Below are 19,611 nucleotides of genomic sequence, written 5' to 3'. Positions count from 1 at the left end.
AGAGCAGCAAGATGTGCGCGTAACGGAGGAGGACCTGCGAACTGCCATTGTGAAATGTGACCCTAGGATGGCTGCGGGCGTGGAAGGGGTTCCTGTGGAGATCGTTAGAGTCATCACGGGACAACGACTTGAACGACTCCTGGATATGTTTAACAGTATAAATAGGTCTAGATGAATTCCGGCGGTTCGGAGTGTGGCGAGGGTGATTCTTCTGCCAAAACCGGTAAGGGATCCGCTGTTGTCATCATCATACAGGCCGATAAGCATTTTGCTGGCGCTGAGTAAGGTCTGGCAGCATGCGTGCAAGATGTTAATCAAAAGGTGCCTAGGGGGGGATCCCTTCCATAGGCAGGCGCAGGGGAACGTTAGATGCGCTGGGTATAGTGTGTGGAATTGCGGATCTATGTCGATATAGAGGACTGGTGTGCTTTTCGGTCGCTCTGGACGTGAAGAACGCACTTAATACGCTCAATTAGAGGAGGGCCTTTGCAGAGATTGGGGAAAGACGGTTATCAGGTCAGCTGTTAAATTTATTGAACGACTATCGTTCGGAAGAGAAAATTGTGATGCACTGCCGGGATGGTACGGTGAGAAGTAGTGTTTATAGGGGAGTGCCTCAGGGGTTTGTATTAGATCCGTTGTTGTGGAACCTTGTGTATGACAGGCTCCGAAAGGTGTTGGATTCGGTTGGCCCCGATGATCACTATGAGGAAGTCGCAGGACATCGGGGGCAGAATACGGGAAACAATGAAGCTGGTCATGGACCGGTGCAAGGATTCGGCATTTCATTTGGCCCAGGAGAAGACTGAGGTCATTCTGCTCACCGGGAAGTGAATTCCAAAGGTTTTTAAATTTGACGTGGGTGGTGGAGAGGTCACCACCAGAAATTCCTGTAGATACCTGGGGGTGCTTTTGGACAATGCCAGGAGATATTCCCCCCCCCCCCCCATCTTGAGCAGGTGTGTGACAAGGCGGAGAGGTTTGTGGGAGCCATTAGGAGTCTGCTGCCATGCGTCAATGGACCCACCGACAGCGTGAGGAAATTGCATTACGGTATCTGGGAATCGGTGGTCTTGTACGCTGCGCCGATATGGGTATCTGTCCTCGGTATGGAGAAGAACAGGAAGATCTTGGAGAGTGCGCAACGGGCGACGTTGATTCTTACATCAACGGCGTACAGGACAATGTCGCATGGGGCATTGTGCGTAGTAGCGGGCAGCATGGCCATTCATATCAAGGACAGGATGCCGTAGAAGAAGTATGAGGCGAAGAAGAGCTTTGGTGTAAATCGGCAGGGCGAGGCATATGACTTGGTGGAGGAGCTGAAGAATCTGATGCAAGAGGCCTAGGACTGGTGGAGTTTAGAATGGACATTCCATAATCTTGGCAACTGGACAAGAAGGTTGACCCCTTGATCTTCGTAAGGACGAAGAAGAGGATTAACCATTATGTGATGCATCTCCTTACTGGCCATGGTATTTTTAACTACTATCGGCATAGGATCGGCAAGGGGAGCCATATTAGTTGCTGGGATTGTGGGGACGACCTGGATGACGCCGAGCATGTGTGCTTCAAGTGCTCCTAATGGATGGTGGAGAGGACTGCGCTCAAATCCGAGGTAGGGCTTGAGTGGAAGATGGGTATTGATCGTCTCTGGCTGAGATTCACGGTATTTTTTACTAGATTGATGAAGTCACGGCAGCTCAAACAGAGGGAAATAGAGATGCGGAGTGGATTGGTTAAAAGACGAAGAGGGAGAGCGGAGTTCGGTTCGCGACGCAGTTGAGAGCGGACGTGTTGGCGGGTCACTCTCGCTAGCTAGGTGCTTGACAATGTTCGATGATACATGCGTGTGAGAATGCAAGCAGGATTGCTAAGGATTGTGGTAAATTACAAGGGAGTGTGAGTGGAATAGTTTTGAGACGATATCGAAGTGTATGTATATGGAGGCGACGAGGATTATAATCTTATGATCGTTTGAGTGAAATTAAAGTGGGAGAAACATGAAGTGTGGCGGTCAATATTGGTATGTTATATATTATAACATGGGAGCGTTAGCATACGGTGGTCTTCAAGCCAAAAGGGAAAAGGAACGAGTAGCATATATTATATGAATAAATAGATAACATGAAATTTCCATACCTATTGAAGAACCATATAGATATAATTCACAAATTAAAGGTTTGGGCATGGATTCTCTGTTCATACTTACATTAAAGTTTAAATTTGTTTACCTAAGCTAAGTTATAGAGGACGAAATACAGATTTTCGAGCATGCCAAGACTGTTTATAATGTTTGTTTATCATATTTAGTTTTTATGTTAGTCGTTGTTTATTTTTGCCTTTATGGGAATGACGATAAACGTTTGTATTATTTGATAACACAATAGAAGTTAATATAACTGATGATGGGGTTAGATTTGGGTTAGGATTTATAAAGCAAAATAGATAATAGAAAATGCAACTGTACACGATGGTTTACGATAGCACACCTACGCTAGCTTTGAATGGCTCCAACGCGGATAATAACTGTTGGGTTGGCACATGAATGCATATCTACATTACAGGTTGTCTTATATAAAGTATGTACCAGGTATGTAAATATGAAACCGGAATTTTTGTACAGAAAATACACGTTTATTGTATGAAAATGATTAAAAATATTTTATTCGAAGTATTGCCCATCGCTAGCTATACATTTTTCCCACCTGTTTGGCAATTGATGGATGCCACGCCAAAAAAACTGTCGCTCTTTTGAGGCAAACCAGTCATCGAGCCATTTTCGTACATTTTCGTAAGAAGTGAAGTGCTGGTCAGAAAACGCGTGTCCCATCGATGCAAATAAATAGTAATCGGACGAAGCCAAGTCTGGCGAGTAAGCCGCGTGCGAAGGTATTTCCCAACTGAACGCTTCGATCGTTTCCTTGACCGGTTTTGCTGTATGTGATGGTGCACTATCATGAAGCAAAATTACTTTGTGTAGCCTTTTTTGATATTCTGGTCGTTTTTCACGCAAAGCTTGATTCAAATCGATCATTTGTTGTCGTTAGCGCTCGGTATTAACGGTTTCGCCAGGTTTTAACACCTCATAATTGATCACACCCTTCTGATCCCACCAAACACAGAGCATTGTCTTCCGTCCATAGCGAATTGGTCTTGTTGTCGATGTCGGTGGTTCGCCTGGAGCTACCCATGATCTTTTACGCTTTGGATTCTCAAAATATATCCACTTTTCATCGCCAGTCAGAATTCGGTGGAGAAATGACTTTCTTTTGTATCTGGCGAGCAGCATTTCGCAAGTGGTTTCTCGGTTTTCCTGCTCTCTTTCATTCAGTTCATATGGAATTCATTTTCCCACCTTCCGGATCTTTCCCATGGCTTTCATACGTATGGAGACGGCTTCTCGTGTCACGTTTAATTGATCAGCGAGTTGTTGTAGCGTTTGAGCGTCATCCTCATCCAACGATGCTTGCAATTCGCTGTCTTGAAACTTTTTCGGTGGTCTTCCACGTTCTTCGTTCCTCTCGTCAAAATTGCCACTTCTGAATTTTTTAAACCACTCAAAGCACTGTGATTTACCAAGAGCATGCTCACTGTAAGCTTCGACAAGCATTCGATGCGATTCTGCAGCAGTTTTCTTCAAATAGTAACGGAAAATCAATGCTGTCCGCAAATCGTAGTTTCCAGGCACAAAATTCGACATGTTCAACGCTATTACAAAATATGCTGTTGTATGAAACTTGTATAGTTCTGGGTCGAAAATGTTTGTGAGATGTCAACAAAGACTTTTGGCATCAATGACACAGTTTAGTGATAACTACATTATCAGCTAGGGCCATCTATAGGCAAATTCTGGTTTCATACTTACAGACCTGATAAGTAGAAGAACGTCGGAGGTTATGCGGTGTATATATGGTATGACATGAAATATATTAAGATGATTTATATGTGGATGAATAACATGATGAGTGATGTGACTGTATTGTGGGCATTATATAAGAATAGAATGAGTTTGATACTCAGTAAGTGGTTACAACTAAAAGTGGACAATACGTGTAGTAACGATGTGAATTCAGTGCAACGATAAACTGACGTGGATAATGCAATCCAAAGGGAAGAGTGGAAATACTCAGCGTGTCTGGTTCCCGGTTGCCGCCACCTTGTCGGTGGCGTACTGGTAGAACTATGAACTAGTGACATATGAGAGTGGCGACCCGTAGTCGAGAATTAAACTGCCAGTGAATGTGTAGAACATAGAACCGAATCCAGTTGTAAATCTGGTAAATTTGGGAAAAGACGAATTTAAAAGAATTGATGTAATGTGATGTAGTAAATCAACTTTATGTATAGCTGCATATTAGGGTTTTGATTTATAATGACGACGTTGGCTCGCATTGGGACTATGATTGTCTTGCGTTTTTGGTGGCATTATGGTTAGATATATGACGGCTGGCTATGACCTCGGACTATGCCTTACCTTCAATAAATATGGATAAGTATATTATAAGAAAGAAAGTTGGCATCAGTGTTTGAAAAAACTAGAAAGACCAGATGTAGAGTTTTCTTAGAAGTGGTATCCACTACAACAGGGAATCTAGGCCGCCGATTAATAAACGACAAGGGGAATGGAAGCCGGGGATACGTAACAGGCCTGAGGCTTTCTTGATGAAATTCCGGAAGGACGAGGACTGAATCCAAAAGTATCGGGAGTTTATGGGAGCCAAGGAGACGTTGAGCGGAAGCACGGGGGTCAGGCGTACAAGGGGCGGCGACATACTCGTAGAATTGAAAGCAGGTGTCAAAGGAGGTGATGTTGCCCTTAAGATCAAAGAAGCTATCGGGGATAGGGTCTGTGTTACCCCCCTCCAGAGTAGGGTACCTATGGTGGTCAAGGACATCGAACCGCTAGAAAGTAAGGCGGATCGCATGCAGGACATACAGCGGATCATTGAAGAACCCTGTGTGGCTTCACTCAATAAAGTATTTCCCCCTAGGGGGAGTAGAAGCCCAAATTATTGGTGGAACAACGAGATAGCGCGGCTTCGGAGGGAGACCCTTAGGAAGAGGAGATTAGTACAGAGATCGAGGAGACAAAATAAGGAGGGCGCTGTTCAGCTTCAGGCCGATTATAGGAAGAGAAGGAAAAAGCTCGGGGCAGCCTTCTATTCGAACAAGAGACTGGCCTGGAAGGAGTTTACAGCCACCTTCGGTCGTGATCCATGGGGCCTTCCGTATAAAAGAGTCATTGCCAGGCTCAGAAGCAGCAAGCAAAATGTGAACCTGGAGAGGGAGCAGGATGAGAGTACTATTAGCAAATTCTTCCTAATTGAGGATATGGACGTTGCTAACGAGGGCGCAATTGAGGAAAATGTCGGTGGAACCCCGGAGATGGTGTGGCCCAAATGGACGAGCTCAGAGCAGCGGTTGGCCGGCTAAATGTGTATAAGGCCGTTGGGATCGACGGAGTGCCAAGAACTGTCATGAAGTGGATTGTTGAGCATCGGGCTTATGATAAGCTCGAGATGGTGAACTCTGTGTACAAGGCGGGAAGAGTTCCAGCCAAATGGAAAGTGACCCAGTTTATCTTGCTCAATAAATCGGGTAAAGATCCCACGTTAGCCTCGTCGTATCGGCCATGGTATCTTCAATATGGACAGGGTCAGAATAAATAAGGAAACTGTCGACAAATGCTGGGATTTCGACACGTGTCCAGATGATGCGGAACACGCCTTACTGAGGTGCCCAAAATGGGCAGACCAGCGTAGTTCTCTGGAAAATGTCGTTGGCGACACTCTTACAGTGAATAACATAATCACGTTGGTGTCGGACAACAACTATACTTGAGGGCTGTTCCGTAGTTTCTGCGGAGCAGTAATGAGGTCTAGGCAGGCACAAGAAAGGTACAAGGGTGAAGCGACTCGAAGAAGAGGAGGAAGAGTATCTATCTCCGAAGAAACGGAGGTATTTGTTTTGGATAAGGAGTTGATGCGTCGAATGGGGTCTCGTCGAAGTAATGTGCTATTAACAGTACCGTCGAGACCCTCCGCTCGAAGAAGGATTGGAAGAGAAGAGGTTTTTAGTGGGTATGGCACTACCATCAGCCGAGTCCCACATAACCGGCGATGCGGGTCGTTTAATATACCTAAGGCATTTTCCCCTTCTCGCAAAAAAAAAAGAAAAAGAACAATATATTGTGCGTGACAAATCGTTTTTAACTATCCGCTTGCATATTATCACCGTTCTACCTTATATTATTTTCGAATTATATAGTCGGGGACAAAAATAAATGGAATCATAATGAAATTTCAATAAATAGGGTTTGTTTACACAAACGTGCAAATAATAATTTGAATTATTTACTAAACAATCTTGTTGCATAAATATATATAATAAATGAAACCTAAGTATATAAAGCTAGCATTAGTTTGATTAAACATTTATTTCCACTAACTATCCGCTTGTTTCTGTCACAACTGTACGTGAAAGTATTTTTAACTGTACTAAATACGCAACAGAGATAACTTCAGCGTAGTAGACTTATACTCCTGTTTTAAAAATTACTTGTACTAAAATTAGTGCGACAGTTGTTTCAGTTCAGTGATCATTTCTTTTTTGAAGTTCTTCAATGATAATAGTTTCCGATCCATTTAACCGCTTATATATATCATCCATCACCCACTGTCAACTACACGCTACTACTTATAACAAAGATATCAAGAACTACGTCATTATCCTGATGACTTACATAAAATGTTAAGACTTTCCGTATCCTTGACCGTTGCTATCTATTTTGAGATGTTGATGGTTGAGGCTGGACGCTTCTGTTTGGAAGAAACCTTACAACTTTGTGGACTATTCATTTCTGGAAAATTAGGTTCATTGTATCATAAGAATGAAAAAAATAACTTCTTTGACGTAATTAGTACGGGCAGTGCTAGCAAGGCACGGAAACACAAGGGTGGTAAAATACCTAATATACGGTCAACCTTTGATCATGCTTATGTTTTACATGATTTTGAAACTTCTAAGACGAAACGTAATGTAGAAAATTTTTAATACTCCACGAAAGAAATGGATATGGATAATTTTATTATAAACTTTGACCTTAACGAAAGTAAAAAAGACGAGAAAAATAAAAGAAGAGTCAACACCATACGGAGTTCCCAAGCAGTTAGCCATCTAAATAATATAGTATCGCGGAAATTTCGGTATAGATTTTTCCTGATACTATTTAGAATTTATAGTTTATTTCCAATGAATAGATTATACAGATATTAATTCAAATTAATTAATCCAATGAATAGATTATACAGATATTAATTCAGATTAATTAGATAGAAAACGATGGTTGTTTAATTTGAACAAAGTGTACCAATCTTACTTTAATTTGACCACTCTCGCAACCACTGGACAACACTAACAACTCAATCTCTCAGCTACGCTAATAACTTACGCAACTCCACAACGCCAACCACTCAATCTCTCAACAATTCTAACAACTCTCGCAACACGACAACGCTAACAACTCTACTTTTCGACTTCTCGATTACTTTTGACCCCTCGACTCATTCTCACTTCTCGATTCACACACTCTGATCTCTCGGTCAACACTCTTTGAACCAAATCGTCCCCCTTCATTCGCGTTATTTTTTCACCTCTTTAATCTCATCTACGCTCCGCAAGAACTAGGTGACCTTAGTCACATAGGCTTTTTTCCCTATGTAAACTAACAACTGAAGGACAGACGACACTGTTTTGATCGATCTATAATCAGGCTTTTTTTACGATACTACAGTATGACACAGTTAGTATTAAAGCTGCAATCAGAATGCTTGAACGATCTAATCTTAGCAGTGATAAGTGTCGAAGTTTAGTAACACATATCAAATATAACAGCACCGTAGCGAAAGGTAAATTGCATAGAATGCAAAATCTTGTCAATGTGGCCAAACAAATTGATAACAGAAGTAGAAACAAGATGGAATTCTACATATCTAATATTCAATAGACTAATCGAACAGCAATGTGCTGTAATATTAACTCTATCAACATTAACATATCACATTGAATTATTAACAGATTTAGAGTGGAATACCCTTAGCACAATTGCATCCACTTTGGTGATATTTTTCATATTTACAGAAGAAATTGATAGAGATACGATAAATTTGTCTAAAATAATAGCCATTAAAAACAACTAAGAATTTCATTACATACATCCATCGAAGGAATATATTTACCTTGCGACAATAATTAATATATTTTATGGATTATTACATAAGAGTTGTTGAAGATAATAATTTTTACGTAATAAGTACGTTATTGGATTCGAGATTTAAAATATTGGTCGCAAAGCATTGATTCAGATGACAATATATCGCTTTGGTCGTTTTCGATACCGAAGTTACCACCAGAAATATAAATGTGTCTAGGTAATCTGCAACTGCGATTGAAATAAAAAATTATTTAAGATCGACATATATAAGTAAATAGTAAAAGAGATTCTTTACTATTCACGTATTACGATGCAATTATTCCAATGTAAAAATGTTAACAAATACCCTATTTCATTTTTTTTCTCAATGCCCTCAATGTTAATAAAGTAAATTAATTCTTTCTTGGTCAAAATTCTTTCAGCCAGCCTTCGGAAAAGGGATTTGGTATTCTTGTGAAAGAGGATGAAGGATATAAGTCCGAAACTCTTGACACTTGGCGATAGTTATTCAGATCCTCGAACAGGATATATCGAAATTCAATCTCTGAGTTCTACTCACAGACTACTATACAGTCCACTTTAAAAGTGAACCGCTAAGTACTTTGGAATATATATAAATCTGATTCATACTTATTCCAAGTTTCTATTTAAATTGCAATTGCTAAAATCTTTCGCATTACCATTGGTAATGAGCCCAAAACATTACACTCACTTCGAGACAAATTGTTTACTACATTCTCCAAATAGATTAATAAGTAGGCAGTTGTATGATCTAACAAACCTGTAAATATACCTCAGCAATGATTGCAATTATTGTACATGACTCTGAAATAGGATTATATTTCTTTTCTGCTTTTAAAAATACAGATTAATATAGATATAATTGTGTAGCGGCACATGAGTCACAGGACAATTCAAATCATGTTGTTGTTTTGCCTCGGAGTATCAAGCCCGTTAGATTACAAGTAATGTAAGAACAAATAGACTCCGGGCAAAACAATGTCGCCGCTACAAGCAACCGTCGAATGAAGACGAATTTGAATTTTCCGACTCTCCACCGACCAGTATTGTAGTATCTTAATGGGTCTTAGAGGAAAGGACAAGTAATGATGTTTTGATTTAATAAATAATGTTCGAAGCAACGAAATGATTACAATGCTGTCGTACGTCTTATTCTCATAGACGGCTTCCGACTTCCCGATTCACACTCTTCGGCTTCTACACTCGCTCGCTCTCGCTTCTCAACTCACACTCTGCACACCTTTTGCATCCGTCCTCTCCGGCTTCTCAACTAATACTGCCTTTAACGTCTCTTTGTCTTTTCCCGCCGTTCGAGACACGTGTCCCGAAACGCCCGTGGCCAGGGTCACGCAGGCCCTTTTCACTAAACTATCCACTTAAAAAGAAGACCGACGACACATTGATGTACCCGACGATGCCGCGGCTCTCGCGACATTGTTTACGATTCGGCAGATATCTTAGGCCTTTTGTCCACGATACTACAGTATAAATACACGGACGCGATCGCGAGCGATTCAGCACATATCGGGTATCTAACAGTATCTAGAGAATCTCCGAGTATCTTACGAGCGTCTATCGAATTACGCGACGAGCATTTACGAGTATTTATTCCGCTATATTATTTCGCCATTTATATTATATAATAAAATCATTAATGAAATTTTATAATCCTAAAGAAAATTATTATTGATTACGTTCAAATATTAATATGCAAACATACATGATGAAAAAAGAAAATCAGTTTGCAAATGCATATCTACATACCTAACTGAGAAACATCCATAATGCATAAATTTACACCATTCCTTAAAAACATTTAGAAATTGCTAATAAGTGATTGATGTTTCAGAGAATGGGAAAGGTAGAAACGTATATCAGAAAATCTCTTAAGTTTGGGCGAATCACGCTACTTCATGAAAGTATAAATGAAAAAAAAATTGATTCAATTGTTCTTCATATATTCGATTACTTCAAATAATGGTAATTTTACGTTTTATGTAAAATTTGTGAAATTGACCTTTTTCTGGCTTTTCGCAGCATACTCCTCTGCGTGACACGAAGTTTCGAGACATTGCCGCCAAAATCCGGCGGGCGCGATTCCAGATAACGTTAACGGCCGAAAATAAAGACTGCTTTGTGGTTACGAATGTTGCATCACTCGTAGTTACATTGTTAATTATTTAATAGATCTCCAATTAGTTTCATATGTTAAATCGTCATCTAAGACAACAATGGACGTAACCTCAAGCGGAATGAGACACGCATCGTACGTCGGTCGATATATACCGTGGTGAGTACACATAATCACCGATGTAATGAGCGAGACTTTTGACGCCGCAGCCGAAGAAGCGCGAGGTAAGTTGCGTTAAATTTTTGCGAAATATCCGAAATTTGCGTTATCTGAAGTCGGGTTCGAGCAGTAACGATCGGGGCAATGGAAATCGAAACAACCACAAACATAGCCGCCTCTAGTACAGGCCGGAAGATGATAAATTTGACAACGTTGTCATCAATTCCACAAAACTAATTAGAAGTTGTTCGTTTTATGTATTTCTATTGTGATATGTGGACTTATTGTGCTTATTGTAACTATACAAGTGTAATTTATAGTGTATTATAGTGTTAGGTGTTAGAATTGCAAAAATAGATCAATATAGCTATAAAGCGATCACAACCTTTATTTCGTATTGAACAATTTTTTAGCATTTTCATGTATGAAACCATCTGATATGTTCCTGATATATTTTTATAAATATAAGACAAGTGTTGCGTTCCTAATTGCAATAGGAATTATGCGTCTTTTAATGAAAAATATATTGCCGTTTCCCATCTCCCAAAGAAATTTCCAAAAAATGTATAAAAAGCATATCAAGGAAAGATTGGAAATTTAACAAATAGTCTGTAGTTTATGTAAAACATTTCTAAATCACGTAATTTTAACTGAAGAAATATTAAAATGCGAATTGGACACATATAAACATCTATATTTTATTTTTTATTACTCAATTAAATAATTCATTTAATAATGTTAAATAAAAAATATTTAAATGATAGTAAAGCAAGAATTAGTCAAGTACAATGAGGAATTATATATATATATATATAATATATATGTCGGATTGAAGTCAGGATTATGGTGAGGGGCGTTTAATGAATTCTCATTAGAATTAGCCATTGCCGTGATACAATGAAGAGTTTATTAACACTGGCTTATTAACAAGATTAGGCACTCGTAGCACTAGTGATAATGACCTTAGGTTCGAAACGAATCCGCGGTCACGGGATGACAAACGTATGTTCTCGTACAGTTCAAGTCTAACTCTTTGTTAACTAGACGTGAGATATTCACTGGTTGTAAAGATAGTACTGTCACTCGTCAATGAGATCGCACGAAAGAATGACTCTCCGTCTCTATGATGCCGTCGAGGAAAACTATAATGGGTGTATCTAAGGACATGAGATCCTCGGATTCGTCGCCGAAAGCTTTCGTTCCAAAGGTGAGAGAAATTAGCGCTGTTGCTAATTGGTCGATCTCCATATCGGCGTTTTGAAAGAGATGCTGGCCGCCCTTAAGGGGAGGTTGTTGACGGGGGGCATCGTTCGTGGAAGATAGGTTTCTCCTATCTTCCCGTAGTTGCAACAAAGTCTATTTGAAGGACTTCGCTTGACTAAATCTTAAGATTTATAGCGGGTCCTCACGTTAGCTAAACATACACTGCGAAGGCATACCGACATCCGGCGATCATCTTACCCGGAGGATAAAATCTGCGTGTGGCGGGCCGCGGGACAGAAACCATTGAAGTATTTACTGCCGCGTGTCGTTACGACTATTTCTTTTAAGGAGAGGTATAGAGTTACTCTGTGCCTTTGTTAGATAAAACGTCCATCCCTTTGACCGCGGCTACGTTCGGCGACTGATTGTCGCCTCGAGCCCAAGCTCATGATCATAAATCTCGAACAATCGGAGCGACATTTGTTTATGCTAAGTTACAAAGTTGCGGTATTCCCGCGAAACCAAGGAGGAGTTCCGGTGTTCTTTCATCTTCAACACGGCTATTCTGACTATCACACGTCCTCGGGTGTAACTACAATATTGAGTTTTTCTAACGTTAGTCTCGGTACAATTAACACTGTTTACACTTTATCTTAATATCTAAATAAGCTGAGGGTCCAGTGTAACAACAAAATTTTGTTCGGAGGTTTGACAACAAAAGAAATAGAAGAGGACATGAATTAGTAACGTTGTAATTAGTATTGGAAGTGCTAGTTGCATCCTGTGGGTTATCAGTCGGGTCATAACGGCGAAATGGACCAGTCTCGATTTCGCACCCCAATGGATCTCGTTTTTACAGATCGCACGATCACACCAAACTTCATAACACTATAGCTCAGGGTGCGCGTGAACACATCACTTGCCCCTTAGTCGAGCTTCATAACACTATAGCTTATGGTGCGCGTGAATACATCACTTGCCCCTTTGCCGAGCTTCATAACGTACTCCGTAAGGTGTTACGGTCTTTGTGCTGATGATTTTCCGAGATCGAGGTGCTCATATCGTCGTGGTCACTGTTATTGCTGTCACTACCGACGTCCAACTCAGCAGGAACGCGACTGTCCGGCATTTTTCTTAATCTGTCATAACTGTCTTTATACGATCGTTTGCCGTCTAACGTTTTTAAAATATATCTCCTTCCAAAATCTCTGTTATTACGAATGGACCCTCGAATTTCGGCTCTAGCTTGGTTTGGTTTTTTTCCTCGTTTTTGCGTAGTACGAAGTCGCCGGGGTTAAACCTAACCACTTTAGCTTTGTTCCTATCAAATCTTTCTTCGTCGTATTGGGCGTTACTCTCTATGTTCTGTACGGCCTGCTGTCTTACATCGGAGATATCGACTTCTTCTTCTTCGATATTATCGGGTAGCAATAGGTCGTACGATCTCGCCGATCTACCGATTAGTAGTTGTAAAGGGCTCGAATTAGTCACGTGGTTGACGGTGCAGTTCAACGCTAGCTGTATTTCCCCAATCGCGTCTTGCCACGGCCGCCCGGTCGTTTCTACTGTCGTGAACATGTTTTTCAACGTGCCCATAACACGCTCTACTTGTCCATTAGCTCTACTGGCACCGGTCGCTATCAAGTGAACTTTAATTCGTTTGCTTTCGCAGAACTCGCGAAATTCTTTACTTGTAAAACATCTTCCCTGGTCCGCTATTATCCGACAGGGACTCCCGGATATATATAAAAATATAGCGGATTTCAGCGCTTTAATGGTGTTAAGGGAATCTATCTTACGAGTATGCTGCAGGTATACAAATTTAGTGAAGGCGTCGATCAACACAATGACGTACTCCTTCGAATCACTTTTACCACTCAACTTGCCCGTTATATCCATGTGGACCGTATGCCAAGGTATGCTGGTCTTAGGTATAGGATGTAGTTCGGCTTGTATGTTACCTGAACTAGCCTTCGAAACTCTACAAGCATGGCAGTTCTCTACGAACTTGCGAACGTACTTCGCCATTCCTTCGAGCTAGTAATACTCGTACAGTTTCTCGAGCGTCTTATCCCAACCCAAGTGCATAATTGACTGATGCACATGGTTAATAACGGACCATCTAAAGCCTCTCGGAACAATGGGCAAGCAGAGGGTTCTGCCCCTCCGCTGCACTTTGCGGTAAAGCGTACCTGCATGCAATTCATAAGTATTCGCGATATCTTCCGCGAGCTCGTCGTTTTGCAATTCCTTGACAATTTCCAAGATTTGAGGATCGCGACGTTGTTCCGCTAATAGCCAGTCTTCCGAAATTTCGGCCAGAATAACCATTTTCTCTTTGATTTTGTCGAATTTAATAGGGTCAACGCCTGTGGGGTTTCGCGAAAAGAAATCTACGTGACCCATTCGCTTGCCCTCCCGATACACAATGTCGAAGGTAAACGTTTGTAAGTAAGCCCACCACCTCTGTACCCTGTCATTCAAATGTACTTTACTACTAGACGCCTTTAATGAGTTGCAATCCGTGACAACAAGAAATTCCCGTCCATGCAGGTAGTGGCGGAAATGTTTTATGGCGTTTACGACAGCTAATGTTTCGAGTTCATAAGAGTGATATCTGGATTCCGCGGGGCTGGTTCTTTTACTATGGTACTCCACTACTCGATTTTTACCTTCCACCTTGTGCATCAAAATAGCCCCAAATCCTTCGGAGCTAGAATCGGTATGTAATTCTATTGGGCAATTGGGGTCAAATAGCATGAACACCGGCGCGTCGGTCAGAACTGAGATTACCTATTGTCTTATTTTTTCGTGCCTGTACGCCCATGCTATATCTTTACTGCCGGACGTAAGCGCGTACAAGGGTTTTAACAATTGTGAAAATTTAGGAACGAACTTCCGGAAGTACGAGGCTAGCCCTGTGAACTGCCTGAGCTGTGTGACGGTCGTCGGCGCAGGTAGGGAGCTTAAGGCATATAGTTTACCCGGGTTTGGATGGACTTCTCCGTTCTGAATTATATATCCCAAATAGAGTATCGACGTTTTCAGGAAAGAGCACTTAGAAAAGTTAAACGAAAACCCGGCGTTTACAAGGATACTCAACACGATGTCCAACCTCTCTAAGGCTTGATCTATTGAGTCGGCAATAATTAGGACGTCATCCAAATAGACAACGACGTAGGAATACGCAAGGTCGCCCAGGGCATTGAGAATAGTCCTCTGAAAAACGGACGGGCATTTTTCAATCCGAACGGCATCGTTACGTACTCGTACTGCCCGTCGGGTGTAACGAACGCTGTGTATTCCGTCGAATTGGGTGTATTGGAATTTGATGGGACCTGCTGACCATGTCCAGGCTAATGAAGTATTTCGCCGTTTGTAACCTCTCGATAATACTAATACTGATAATTACTTCGGTAATTTTATAGGCTTAACTTATAATTTTAGTCAGATGACGGAGGGAGTACCATATTCGTATATATTCCCTGGAAAGAGTAGGGATTAGTGTGGGGTTGGAATGGTATTCTTAAGATTAAGTGGTTAGTCTATATAAGTTAATCTAAAAGGTTAGATGCAGATTTGAGCTATAGTTAAACTCGATTTTTTCTTTGGTGGTGACTTCCCCACCACCAACGTCTATGATAAAAACTTTCGGGACTCTCTTCCCCATCAACAATATCACTTCGGTCTTCTCAATCGCCAGCCGAAGACCTGCGTCGTTGCACCAGTCAGCCACCGTCTCGAGCAGCCCGCAGACCCTGTCCCCGATCTCATGTATCTTCCTTATCGTGATCATCAGGGCCAAGTCATCCGCGACCGCGACCGCGTCCACGTCCTTAAAAGAATCCAGTGCCCTTAGGAGTCCGTCATAAACCGAGATCCATAGCAGCGGTCCCAAGACCGACCCCTGTGACACCCCTGCGTAAATCCTTTTCGCTATTTCCTCCTCCTGGAGGACTACTATCTTCCTCTTCGACAGATGGTCTCCCAAAATTCTCATTAGCTGGCCTGGTAAGCGTCTTTCCCTGGCCTCCTCCAATATCCTCCTCCACCTTAAAGTGTTGAAGGCGTTCTTAATGTCCAAGACAACCATGACACAGATTAAGACCTTTTCTTCTGCACCGCTCCGCAATCCCACACACTCTCCTTAGCGCGTCGATAGTGGACCTCCCACTTCTAAATCCGTACTGCTGCTCTCGATATGCATCTTGCAAGTATGCTCCTAAACCTTGCTCAGCGCCGGCAGTATGCTAATCGGTCTATAGGATGATGACAACAGCGGCTGCCGGTTTTGGCAAAAGAAGCATCCTCGCCACCTTCCACACCGCCGGAATCCTCCGCTCCTATAAATGTTATTGAACAGGTCCAGGGCGTTGCTCCACAATGATCTTTACCACTTGCCCCGGGATCCCTTCCACTCTCGCGGCCTTCTTCGGATAGCACCTCGACCAAGCGATCCGCAGGTCCTCTTCTGTAACCCAGGTCATACGGCTCTACGTCCCGCTCCCCCGGGATACGGGTACAATGTCCTTCCCCCAATTGACCCTCCTGCTCCGTGACGAAGAGGGCATCCAAGATCCTCGCAACTCTACCCCTGCTAAGGCTCTCCGGAGGTCCGCCACGAGTCATCTTCGACCTCACAAGTCGATACGGTCTCCCCCGGGGGTCCTGTTCCAGAGTCAACCAGTTGTCAGGTTGTTCTCAACCATTTCCTCGCCTCCTTGAATTCGCTTACCAGGCCAGCGTTGTCCACGCCAGCCGCCACTGCCCTCTGAGCTTTCCTCCTAAGTTTCAGTTGCCCGTTTCAGATGGGACAACTCTTCGTTCCACCAGTTATTCATTCTCTTCTTGCCACGTAGGGGTACTATCCTCTTTAACTCTTCAGCATACGTGCGTTCCAAACCCTCCTGGAATCGATCGCCGTGTGTCGCGTCGCCATTATTGTTAAAATCCATTCTTTCGTCAAACTTCATTAGGAATTTTCCCTCGTCGATATTTTTGTCGAAAATCTAAAATGGCGGATAACCCCCCCTCGCTCTTTTCCTCCCATCCTCCATACAATTATGTAATAAATAACTATGGTCAGAGGCAGGAGTACCAGTCCATAACCGAGCTGCTCTTCCATCTCTGCCTCATCCGTCTATTCACATTAACGATGTCCGGGAAGCTCATTCTTCCGTTCCTACAGAACGAATAAGCTCCCGTCGTCCTTATCGGCTGCTCCTCGTGATCGCATCGAGCATTCGCTCGAATGTATTTACATTCCCCTCGGCTCCGAACTCCTTCCTCCCCAGACCGTAGACTTCGAATTGTAGTCTCAGGCCATCATCATCTGCCGGGATCTTCTCTTGCCCTCTCTTATCGCCGCCTCCAGCTCCTCCACGTATCCTTCAAACTCCTAGTCAAACTCTACTCGTATAGGGAACCATATCTACTGATGCACATTGTGTCCTCGACCCTGACGCCGACCATTCCTCTCTTGGAAATCTTGGTCCCGCCGATCGCTTGCCTCCCATTAAACAGAGTGACCCACAGCGACGCATCCCCGCCCGTATCGTTATACCAATACGCTAACTGTTTATACGACTCAGAGATGACCACCATGTCCACCCTGTTCTTACATGCATACTGCTTCATAAGGTCCTGGGCAAGCCTACACCTACTAAGGTTGATCTGCAGGACGTTTATCTTCTAGGGGCGCTGCTTCTCGTACTTATTCTGCCCTCCACTCTGACCATATGGCAGGCTAATGACCCCGTAATATGCCTCGCACTCGCTCCCTCGTGCCTGTAGCACATGACACACCTCGGCTCCTTAATACAATCCGTCATAATGTGTTCCTCCCCGCCACATCTCCTGCATAGCTCTTTACCAGGGTATACCACCGTGCATCTAGCCGCCGTATGTCTCAATGTGTGGCACTTGTAGCACCTCTGCACATTCGAGAGGAGCCTGGCCGACGCTATCGTCAGGCCCGTTGACCTAAGAGCCCCCACTTCATTAGGGACCACCTTCGCGAGCATCACTACCACCGCCATCTGCGTTCCCCACGACACCATCCTAAGCGCCTTCACCTCCACCTGATAGGAATGGGATATTTCCCATTCCCTTTTAACGTCCTCCACTAACTCCTCCTGAATCCACATTTTTAATTTACAACGTCATTCTATTGACCAGGAATGACACCTCCATCCGATCGCTTAGCGCCGCCTTCAATTTCTCAGCCATTTCGTTTACCGCCACCTCCCTATCAAATTCGATAAGGATGTGGCCGGCCCTCGTCCTCCTTATGCCGATGGTTCCCACAATAGTACTCCTCACCGCCATGATCTTTCTGTACACCATCCATTCGCGGCCTTCGTCGATCTTGATAAGGATGGCCTCCTTCCTCCTCCTTCTTGGGGGTAACCTTCTTCCGGCTCCTCCGCCGTCTCTGCCACTCCCCCTCTCTCTTAAAGTTTGTGGTTCCGGTGGTCGTCGCTTTTTCCCTCTCCTTCTCCTTTCCACAACGTACCACCCGTTGGAATCACTCCTTTCTCTCTCGGAGTAATCGGCAGCCTCAGTGCTTCCACATACCTCCGCGTACGATGGTTCCCCCTTTCTGGGTTTCTTCGTCACCGCCGAGACCTTGTTCCCTTCCGCCGGGGAAACCATCTTTCTCTTCGGCTGTTCCTTTGTCGGCCTTCGAGAGAAATCCGCCTTCACTTTCTCCTGCCTACTCACGACATTCGTTCCATTAACCAACTGCCCAGGCCTCTCAACCCTGTCAGGCTTCGAACCCAGCACGATCAGTGCAATGCCGAACTGATGTGGCTGGCACATTCCAAATGGAATGGACGGAGGTACTCATCGTGAAAAATAACCAATAAACGATGGAACTACAGAAAAATCATGGGTACATGTTCTATATACGTGATTTGCTTGAGTATGCATAACGCGAGCTGTCTTGTTCGGTGGCATAATGGTAGAACTATGAACTAGAGACATATAAAAGTGGCGACTTGCAGTGGTGAATCTAACTACCAGTAAATATATAGAACATAGAGCCGAACTCTGTTGTGAATGTTGGTAAATGCGTATTGTAGAGAATTAAGTTATTAAAATGGTATAAATCGTAAGGAAGATGATTTATTGGTGCACACAAATAATAATAATGAACAATAAAATAAATAATATAATAATATAATAAATCATAAGCAATTCTATATAATACATAAGATAAAATGTATTATACATGGTGTTTAAGTTCTAATTAATAGCTTAAGATAATTAATAATTTAATTTATAGTCCATAAAGTAGAACTAATATGGATTATATATATGATGCAGTAAATTAACTTAGTTTATAGCTGCATATTAGGGTTTTTTATTTATTATGACGACGTTGGCTTGTATAGGGATTATGATTGCCTTGCGTGTGAGTGGCGATTTTGATAGATATGTATGTAAACTCCCTTGTTACGTCGCCTAAAACATCTGCATTCCAGCTCTCGCGACTGGACAGCCAACGGCTTGCGTAACGTCATTCTGACCCTCAATAAACCCTCAATAAATAAGGACTCACCATAGCCTTTCACATTCACTGTATTGTATTAACATGCATCTTCAGTCAATCCCTTTGACCTGAAGAATTTCTTAAGCCTAAAAATATTTTCGAAGCACATCTAGTTTTTAGAGAGGTCCTTGTGTTTATTAGGTGCACTTAAAAACACGGAGAAAGCGGATACGCACCTATTAGGAAAAATCGAATAGCTATCTAATAAAGCAATCAGGTTTTTCCTATGAACAAGGTCACCTATCAACCACGATGCTAGGAGGCCTCCTATTCATCCCTTCAAGCATCAGCGTAGGTCATAACCAATCGACATCGCGGATCGTTACC

This window comes from Bombus affinis, chromosome 18 (assembly GCF_024516045.1).
Source record: "Bombus affinis isolate iyBomAffi1 chromosome 18, iyBomAffi1.2, whole genome shotgun sequence".
In the NCBI taxonomy this organism is placed as follows: Eukaryota; Metazoa; Arthropoda; class Insecta; order Hymenoptera; family Apidae; genus Bombus; species Bombus affinis.
The sequence above is the reverse complement of the archived record's forward strand: the minus strand, read 5'-3'. Positions refer to the sequence as shown.